The following is a 9,871-nucleotide window of genomic DNA, read 5'->3' on the forward strand; positions in this document are numbered from 1 at the left end:
TGATTTTCGTTTGGAGTAAGACTGTAGGTTCTAGTCAATACAGACAGGATATTTTAAAATAGCTTAGCACTGGTTGCAGTGCTCTCCTCAAGCTTAATGGGAGCATTTGCTTCTGATTTTAAGGAAACAACAGTGAGGGCTCCTGAAAATCCGATTTTTCCTGCTTATTGTACCCTGAGTATTCACATAGGAGATTTATTTAAAGCTCTTTTTATGAAACAACAGACCCTGTTTCATCAAAAGTAAGTTGGCACTAAGATATTTGATGGCAAAATCTAGGCCAGGATATTCAGGGAAAGTGCTTTGCACTGAGTGTGGGGGAGAGGGAAGGGTTGTGCTGGGGTGATCATGAGAATTCCCAATTGCTCAGTTTCCGCAGGTGAACATAGGCAGAAGTGCCCAAGGCTGACATATGGGATGTATCACAGCCTCTGCTCATGTTGGCACTTCACAGGATTCTCTTTCTGAGGGAAATTTGGCTATACAGCATCTGAGGAAGAGAGCAAGGACTGTGCCTCCTATAATATGCGTTTGGAGAAAGCTTGTCGGTGTTGTCTAGAAATGGGCTAGTGAATATTGCACACACAGTGGTGCAGCATTTCTTTGCAAAAAGGAGCTTTAAATTCAAGGCAATTCCATCTCCCTTGACACAGAAATTTCAGAAATCTGAACCCAAGAACTGTATGATTAAATTGTTTTCTTTACATTATTGTTTTAATGAGAAAAGGCTGGTTTGGGAGCTTCACTCCAAAAACAACGGAAGACTGAAAATCCTGGGAGTGCAGAGGTGTGTTCTTCTAATATGGAATCAGACAGAAGTGTCTCATTTAAAACATCTACATTCAGTTAACTTCTGCTGAACGCAGAACTTCATCCATTTAAACCTTGCCTGGGTCCTTGGCAGACTGTTGTGCCTTTGAGAATTTACTGCTTCTGTGGTTGGTGAACGTGGGACTGTCGAACAAAATTTTTTCCCACCCAACTATTTGCAAGAATCTGAAACTTTTGGGGGATTTTAGATTGCCCCTTTCCCCTCTTGTTCCTTTCTTGGGAATATTAGCAAACAAGAAAATCAAGAACCCATTAGAGCAGCAAATCCGAACTGTTCCTTGTTCTTGATGTCTTGAGACTTATAATTTAACTTTGAATGCTGTATGTAGAATTTGGTATTATAGAAAACTATGTGTAAAGATCGGAAGCTGTGAGAAAACTAGTCCTGGCCCACTGGATGGCCTTAAAGAATTTATTCTTCATGTTCTCATCTGCAAAATAGGGAAACTATAGGGACTGTCTCCATTGTGCTCTACTCAGATAAAACTCTCTCGTCTGCCTGGCAGCTCACTGCCTCATTGTAGCCCTGGGGTACGTTTACCCTCTTTTTCTCCTCTTGCAAGTGGACAACTCTAAATCTCTGACACAGCAACAGCTGCTGCCCCTTATTTTGGTATCAGCACTTTGTCCTGATGGCAGTGATATTAGCTTTTCCCTTTGGTTTATCTTAGCAGGCCCAGGAGGTGGAATTTCTGCTTGTTTGCCTGGCTAAAGGTAACACAATGGATCGGAAGCCTGTAAATGCTGAGGACCTCAAACAATAAGACAAAAGGAGAAAATAAAACTCTGGATTTTTAAGATTACCAAAACGTGGTGCAAAGAAAACATCCTTCATGATTTTTGGTTTCCTTAAGTATCCTGGTACATTGGAACCACAAACTATAATATGGTAAGTGAAGCAAAGTCAGCCAAACAGATAAATTAACGTTATGAATCTGGGACAGGATATGTCTAATTATCCTTTGCAACTTAACTGATGGAGTTTGCTCTATTTATGGCTGAGCCATTCTGTGATCTTACAGGAAATTGCTTTCTGTACACACCATTCTTAATAGATTTTTAAATTCATGCCTGGGCTGGGAAAGTGGATTATACTACAAGAGATTATGCATTTTTCCCCAGCTTTCAAGGAGCAGCCGTAATGATGGTTATTGTTGATGAGAGCATTACAGAGCATTCGTGTAGCAAACACCTTGAATAGCTTAGTGTTGAAAGCTTTAATTTTCCATTTAATAATAGTGAAACTAGTTAATACTAATTTTATACAATCACTTCCTAAGCTTCTTAGAAAGCATGCAGTCATGGATTTAGTCTGTGCCATGGGGGAATGCCATACATCATGAGGCTCCGAAACCCCCAGAGTTATTAGAGCTATGTGTAATATTTTACATCCCGTCTTGGATCCAGTTTATAAGTCCTTTGATTCATGGGCAATGATGACTTACCCTGGGATGGCTGCAGCAATTCCTGCCGTCGGCTGTCTGCCCCACCTCTCTCTCGGAAGTGTTCGTTCGCGCTGTGAAGGTGGCTCAGCTCTTTGGGAAGCAGCTGTTGAACCAGCACAGTTTTCAGACCAGTAATATTAACAGAAAAACTGGCACTGTCTTTGGTTCTCCTTAATACACCAGGCTGTAATTTACAGTGGTTCAATTACTGCCACACCAGCAGCTGAGCCGTCTCGAAGCAGGGGCAGGGCTCAAAGGTGAAGATGGGAACACCTGCAGCCATCTGCTGCCATCCCTATTCATCAGCCAGATACCCAGACCTAGACTGGGGTTTGTAAACATGCATGGCAGTTCCTTGGCATTTTCAACCACCTATTTTCTCAGATTCAGCTTGAGACCCCTCTGGAGGTTTATGGTCTCACTGCATCTATGGGTATTTCCACGGGGTCAAGGCAGTTCTGACTTTGGGGCAAAGACTGCTGTGGAGTTCTGGGGCCTTGGGAAACATGAAATACACTTTCTCGCACAGGGCTAGTGCAGGACCAAAGCCCTGTGTGTGTCTCACTGAAGCCTGCTTTTGAGGTTTCTGTGGTAACTTCTTCAAAAGCAAATGTCAGAGAGTAATATTGGGCTGGGATTTCACAATTCACTCTTACCTAAGATGCCCAGCCAAGGGGCAGAGTCAATACTGTGTTATTTAACCAGCTTAAAGGGACATACCAGCCTGCTACTGGTTCATAGGAAAGCCTCCCTTCCCGTGGCTGTCTCGCTGCGGGTGCCAATAATCAACACCCATGACTACTCAAAATCACTCACATTTTTTCCCTGTAAGTCACTCATGGGTTGATGATCTTTTGTGAGCAGTCTTGTGCCTGCATTTGGTCTCAACAGCATGACAGACCACTGCATTTGCCATCCAGTCAGACAATAACTCACAACTGCTTTGAGAAAAAAGGGGAAAAAAAAGGGGGACTGAAGCCAGTTTTGAGGGCTTCAACAGCTCTTGTTTTGCATTGGACGTGTTCTTTTCATCCCTTTTCAGGTGCCATTGAGGGACAATTTTTGAGAAGTGTGGCTCATGTTCTAGTTGTGTCCTTCAGAACAAAGATTGAAAATTGTTTATGTGGGAAGAGCATGTCAGGGACATGGTCAGTTGTGGTAATTGGTCCTGTCATCCCAATTACTGAGCTCCCCAGGGCAAAGTCTGTCAGAGGGGCATCCTCCTTTTCCTATGGACATGCCGCCTGTTTGCACCCTCCACTGGCTTTGAGCAAGGGCAGACCTGAGGAGAGATGAGAGAGGGGGTCAGGGATGGGATACCTATGCCATTGGGATAGGCTGAGAGGGGATGTGCGAGTAGAAAGATGTGTCTGGCAGAATAAGAGAGCAGGGCTTTTCTGGGGCTGGTTGCTGAGAGTGGTAGGAGCTGCTCTGGTGTCCAGGCTGGCAGGGAGGGGTTGCAGGGATGGAGAAGGGACTGTGAGGTAACAACCATGACACTGAAACAGGACAAGCAGGGGGCTTAGAGAGTAAGGCACCCTGTCTGATACTGTATTTAAATTTCCTGTGGAGCACTCCTGCTTCTTCCTACAGCCTCAGCTCTTCTTGACTTTGAAGAAGGACGCGCACAAAAGCCTACCAAGAAGTTCCCATCCTTTTTGTTTTTGCTGTAGGAAGCAGGGCAGTCCTAGTTGCATATTCAGTAGTAATTTACATGGTTTTGGTTAGTTACGCAAGATTTGTGGAGTTTCTCTTCCCCTAACTTGAATGTCTTGCACAACTAGTCAGCATAGTGTGAATTGTCAGTGTGAATTGTCAGCCCTACAATCAGGACTACCAACTGCAGTTTGCCCTGACAAAGGAGACAGCAGAAACACAGGGGGGTTGAGAACAGGCAACAAAAATAATTAAGCATGGACAGACTTCCCTCAGGAAGAAACTGAAAAGAATAGGACTACTTTGTTAGAGACTAGATGACTAAGAGTTGTACAAATTAATGAATGGGAGAGAGAAAGTCGAAGGGGGGGATGGTGGTGTTCTTATTTACCCTTGCAAGCTATAAAAGAACAAGGCAACATTCAATTAAAGGGAAAGAAAAAAGTATCAGGTGCCAAAACCTACTTTGCTTAGGATGGGATTGAGTCGCGTTTGAGAAGTCTTGTCTCACTGCAGAGCATAGATGGAGCCTCAAGGACTGCCTAGCTTGTAGTCTAGTCACTTAAGCTAATGAATCCGACAGTGTTGGTTTCTTTAAGAAAATACTTGTCTACATGGAAAACGAGGGTCAAAATAGAGATGATATGTGTTTGAAAGTGTTAACATTTCTTTTTCTAAGCGCTGGTTTCATGAACACAAGGTAAAAGTTTCCATTCTGGACAAATGTATGATTTTTGATCATCTTTCTCTACTGCAGCAGAGTGCATTTAATTGGTTCCAGCAATCCTCTTCTGCCACTATCTGACAGTTACATGGTCATTTAAGATGACATTTTCCTTTGTGCTAATTTTCTGCTATTAACCTCTAAGCATGCGACATCTAATTATTGGCTCCTTTGATTAGTTATGCTTAGTGTTGTAGGTTGAAACTGTAGCTATGCTAGATACTTCAGATATATGGGAATGCTCTGTTCCAGTAGTATAAAATGGTACCTAAAACTCATCTGAAGTGTTGGGTAACAGCAACCAATTTATCTTAAATGCAGCAGATTATATCAATGCTCTCTACTACCCAAATCAACTAGAACTGGAATTCTTTGAGCTATTCTACTGTGTCTTGCACAAACATGATCTGATGCCTAAAGGCTCCAATTAGGAAAGGGAATACAAAATGAGCTGCTCACCTTATTGAGATGATGTTCAGCTACCACAGTAAATATGGGTGAGGTGGAAACAAACTGATTACTAACTACATGGGAAGATAAAGGACTTGGCAGAACTGGACTAGTGCCCAAACCAGCCTCAGTAATGATAGAGGGGAGGTTTCCATTGCTTGTGTAGTGGTCACACGATGATATATAATCACCACAGAAACTCGCTGTGTGCTTGCAGGGCTTTAAGACAGTTCTTCTGGGACTAGAGGTCATGCCCCAAGTGGGTTACAAGTGGCGTCCTGACTCAACAGATACTAAACTCTTTGGATGAATATTCAGAGTCATGAGAATGTCAGAAACTGAATTATAACAGGGAAGCATTTGAGAACTGCTGTGTGAATAGCTTTGCCCTGTAAGATGTTGCATACCTGGCATACCTGTCCTAGCAAAGTCAATGAAGACATACCTGTGCACTGAGTTGAGCAGGTGCTTAAGTGCTTTGCAGGGTCATTGCAAGCACATACAGCCGAGAGTTGGGTCTTGGGGCAGTTTCTGGTGCTTCCTCCCTGTCATGGTTTAACCCCAGCCTGCAGCTGAGCACCACACAGCCACCTACTCACTGCCCCTGCAGAGGCATAGGGGACAGAACTGAAAGGGTGAAAGTGAGAGAACTTGTGGATTGGAGATACAGACAGTTTAATAGGCAAAGCAGAAGCTGCACATTCAAGCGAAGTAAAACAATACAAAACAAAGAATAAATTCACTTCTCCCCATGGGCAGGCAGGTGTTCAGCCATCCCCAGGACAGCAGGGCTCCATCACGTGCAACAGTGATATGGGAAGGCAAACACCTTCACTTCAAATGTCCTTCCCCCTTCCTTGTTTTTCCCTCAGCTTTATACGCTGAGCGTGATGCCATATTATATCCCTTGGGATTTCCCTTTGGTCAGTTGGGATCAGCTGCCCTGGCCGTGTCCCCTCCCAGCTCCTTGTGCACCCCAAGCCTCCTCACTGGTGGGGAGCAAACTGAGTAATGGTTATGAGAAACAACTGAAATGGGACTAGAAAGTTCAGTTGGAGTAAAAGAGTACAAGGAGCATTTTGTCAGTCAATATTTGATGAGAAGGCTATTTCTGGGGGGGAGGACAGAGGTTTGGTGACTTATATGCTTATTTTCTTGTGTTTGTAGGTAAATCATGACACTTACCTAATCCTTCAAAATATAAGACCTTTTCTGTTTGTTAGCATGCTCATGTTCAACTGAGCAGCAATCCTGTTTGTTGATCTGACTACTATTGCTTCCAAGTGTTGTTCCTGTGCATCTCATTGATCCAGAATTGCTTTCATGTTACTAAAATTTCATGTCCGAACAATTTTCTAATGGATCTTCTACTTGGATCAGAACCCTTGTCATCAAACTGGAGGGAGAGTTTACTGTGTTGACCAAAGGAGAAAAAAGTCCTACAGGATTATGAGATTTATTGCTCCTGGTTGCAAAATTAGTGTCTCTTTGATGATTTTTGTTATCTTGTGTGCTGGGCACATAGCTCAGAAGTCCGACATAAGAAAGACTTTAAGAAGTACCTGGATTCAGATGCCAGCCCAAATTTTGTCAGTACAAACAGTGATGGCAAGCAGATGTATATCCTAGGATTGTCTGGGATATATTTTTTGAATGTTTGAAATTCACAGCATGTTTCTATCTTCTGCCTAATGCATAAAATCAAGACTTACTAGAAAAAAAAAGATGATATTTTATTAGCAAAATGTGTTGCAGATCTTGTAATAAAAAGACTTCCGTTATTACTGAAAAGCATGTTCAATGTTGAATCTTCAGATTCACCTTGTCTTTTTACCTAACCACTTTGTCACCTTGTTAGCTTGTTTGCCCTCTGCCTTGGCACTGCCCTGAATAAGGTAATTGAAATTCAAGGATCTGCCTAAAAATTTATTATTTTTCTCCAGCTGTGGTCACTGAATTGCAGTATAGCTACTCAAAAATTAGGGTAACTAGATTTTTTTTTTTTATTTTTGTTTTTATTTTTCTTTTTGGTTTTGATTTTTTTTTTTCTGGTATGTGGACACTAGGATTTTTGCTATAATTTAAACCTTTATCCATTAGTATTGTGAATCTCCCAGTCAAAGTTAACTCTTGAAAGCATCAGTCACACACTATGAAGGCAGGTGTGATGATCTGCATCTCAGGTTGATAAACCATGTGCGAAAGCATTTGAATTGAGCAGTGTGAACACAAGCACCAGAATGGGAAAACAGTCATGATGGCCTTGATTACAGCTTCAAGGTTTACTGCTGGGGATGTGTGAGTAAGTGTAGTGGGTTCAGTTCGTAAACCAGGCAGAAACACCAATTAGAGTGTAGTGGTTTGGTTCAAAATATCTATTACTTATTTATTTTCTTTCTGTGAGATAAGAATTAGGAGAAAGCAAAGCAGGCACAAAACTTAAAAGAATATAAAGAAGTTTATTAACTGACCTAAAAGAAAGAAAAAAATCAGACTAAACCCTCAGAACACTTCTCCTCCCCCCACCTTTCTCCCTTCTCCCACTGACAGTGTAAAAAGACAATCCTTGAGATTTTCAGTCAGTTTATCACTTCTGTAGTAACCTTTTTCAGTTCATTTAGGGAGAGGAGTCTCTCTTGCTCCTGCTATGGAGACATCTCCACAAGAAGTTCTCTCATGGCTTCAATGTCACAGCGAGACAGCCACCCGGGTTGGTTCTCTGCTCGCGTGTGAAAGTCCCTTCCCTCGACTTCCAGCTTTCCCCACAACTGTTTCTGAGGGTTCAGTCGTGAGCTACTGGGGTACCATTTTAAGGATTAGCTGTTCAGAAGCAAAGGTTCTCTTCACCCATCTCTGGGAGCTTCTTCATCTCTAGGAATAGAGGCCCTCCTCCTCCCCTGGGAGCAAGGATCCTCATCACTTTCATCTCTAGGAACAGAGGTCATCTCCTTCCCTGGGAGCAAGGGTCCTCATCAAATTACAGCTACTGTCATTTGCTCATTTCAGCAGACGTACTTTTGCTCACAATTACAGTTTGAACACTCCACCCCCCCATGCTTTCATGAAATTACAGCGGGTACTCTGATGTATCATAGTCCATCACCATAGCTTTACAACAGAATTTCAGCTTCTAGGCTTGAAGCATCTCCTCTTTCTCCTCCCTCAGGGTTTCAGCTCTTCCTTTTTTACTGACTTTGGTGTCTCTATGGTGTTTTCTTCACTTGCTTCCACCTTTCCTCTTCCTGCAGCTTGGGAGAGGATTGATGTCTGCAGGTGTCATCTGTTCTGGAGGAAACTTACAGCACTAAAGGGTTAATCTCACCCGGGCATTGCAGCTGGAATTCGCTTATTGCTGTTGGTCGCATGATCTTTGCTGGGCAGCGGGGCAGCGGCCTCAGATGAGTTTCGGCTGCACCAGGGGCTGCCTTCAAGGCCCAGGGCTGTGGGGGGGCCGTGGATGGAACAGGGCTGCACCATGGCTGACCTGGCTGGGCTGAGCAAGGCCCAGCCCAGCCCCACTGGGCCGCCTGCAGGCCCCCCCCAGTTACCTGTCTGAAAGCTGGAAGACTAGAGAGCTTTCCTGGGGTTTGTTCATTCTTAAATGTGGATCACAGAGGTGTGTAAAGCTTCTTAAGTGGCTTTAAAAGTTGCCAGTATTCAAACTAGCCAATTGATTGGTTTTGTTAGGTCATAGAGGAAGCTGTAAGCACCTCTTTGCAAGAGAATCACTTCTGTGGCTGATGCCCTCTTTACTAAAAACCCTAACTATACTAAACCATAACATTCATCCACCACTGGGTCTAGGACACAGGGTACATGAATGTGTGTTTGACCTAGACAACTTTTATCTTTAACATTAAGTCAAAGGGAAGAAGAAATTGGGGTGAAATTGCTTGTGAATGTTTTCACTATTTGTGAAATAGTGAGCCCATGCTGATTAGAGCAGATCTTGGAGTTGGACTTTTGGAGAGTGAAGAAATCCCACCCACAGGGACCGGTTGCCTGCCATGCAAACCTGACTCACAGATATAGCAGGGTCAGCATTGTAACATTTCCTGAAAGCAAACATACTGTATTACATTCTGAAGATTTTGCTTATCTGGAATATTTCTCAGTGCTGTAGCAACTTATTGCAGGTCCACAGTAACAAACTGCTGTTTTCTGAGGAAATCTGAGCTTGTGCAATTCAATTCTAACAGACAGTGCATTCAAGGTTGAGACAGTGCAGACTTCCCATGCACCCAGGAAGCCTCTCCTGCAGCCCGCTGAGTGTTAAAAGATGCTTATTAACTTCTTTTCTTTTCTGGGCATCTCTTGTAAATGGAATGATAAGGGTTGCACAAAATCATCTCTCTTGGCAGTATACAGGCCTCCTCCTTGAAATCCAGCTACTGCTGGCTGCATTTGTATCAGAACTGGAAAATCAAGACATACAAATGAAACGTTAGGAATTATTTCCAGGCTCTTGATATTGCTTCAATGCTTAAAGAAGTTCCAGCCTGAGGATCATCTTTGAGTTCATCATTAGTAGTTGGCTTCATTAAATTCCCCTAGGTGGGCAGTTACATCATTTAAGCATTAAAACTCTCGGGTTTATGTCAGACTTCTACTAAGCTAAGTAAAAGAATTACTGTTAATGAGAAGCAGTCTTTCTCTACAAGATTTTAGTCTAACAAGAGCGAAGGATGACAGAGCTGACAGAGGGAAATGGATTCCCGTGGAGATGAAGGTCAAGCAGTAACATAGTGTCAGACCCCGGACCAGA

This window comes from Coloeus monedula (genome assembly GCF_965178545.1).
Source record: "Coloeus monedula genome assembly, chromosome: 1".
In the NCBI taxonomy this organism is placed as follows: domain Eukaryota; kingdom Metazoa; phylum Chordata; class Aves; order Passeriformes; family Corvidae; genus Coloeus; species Coloeus monedula.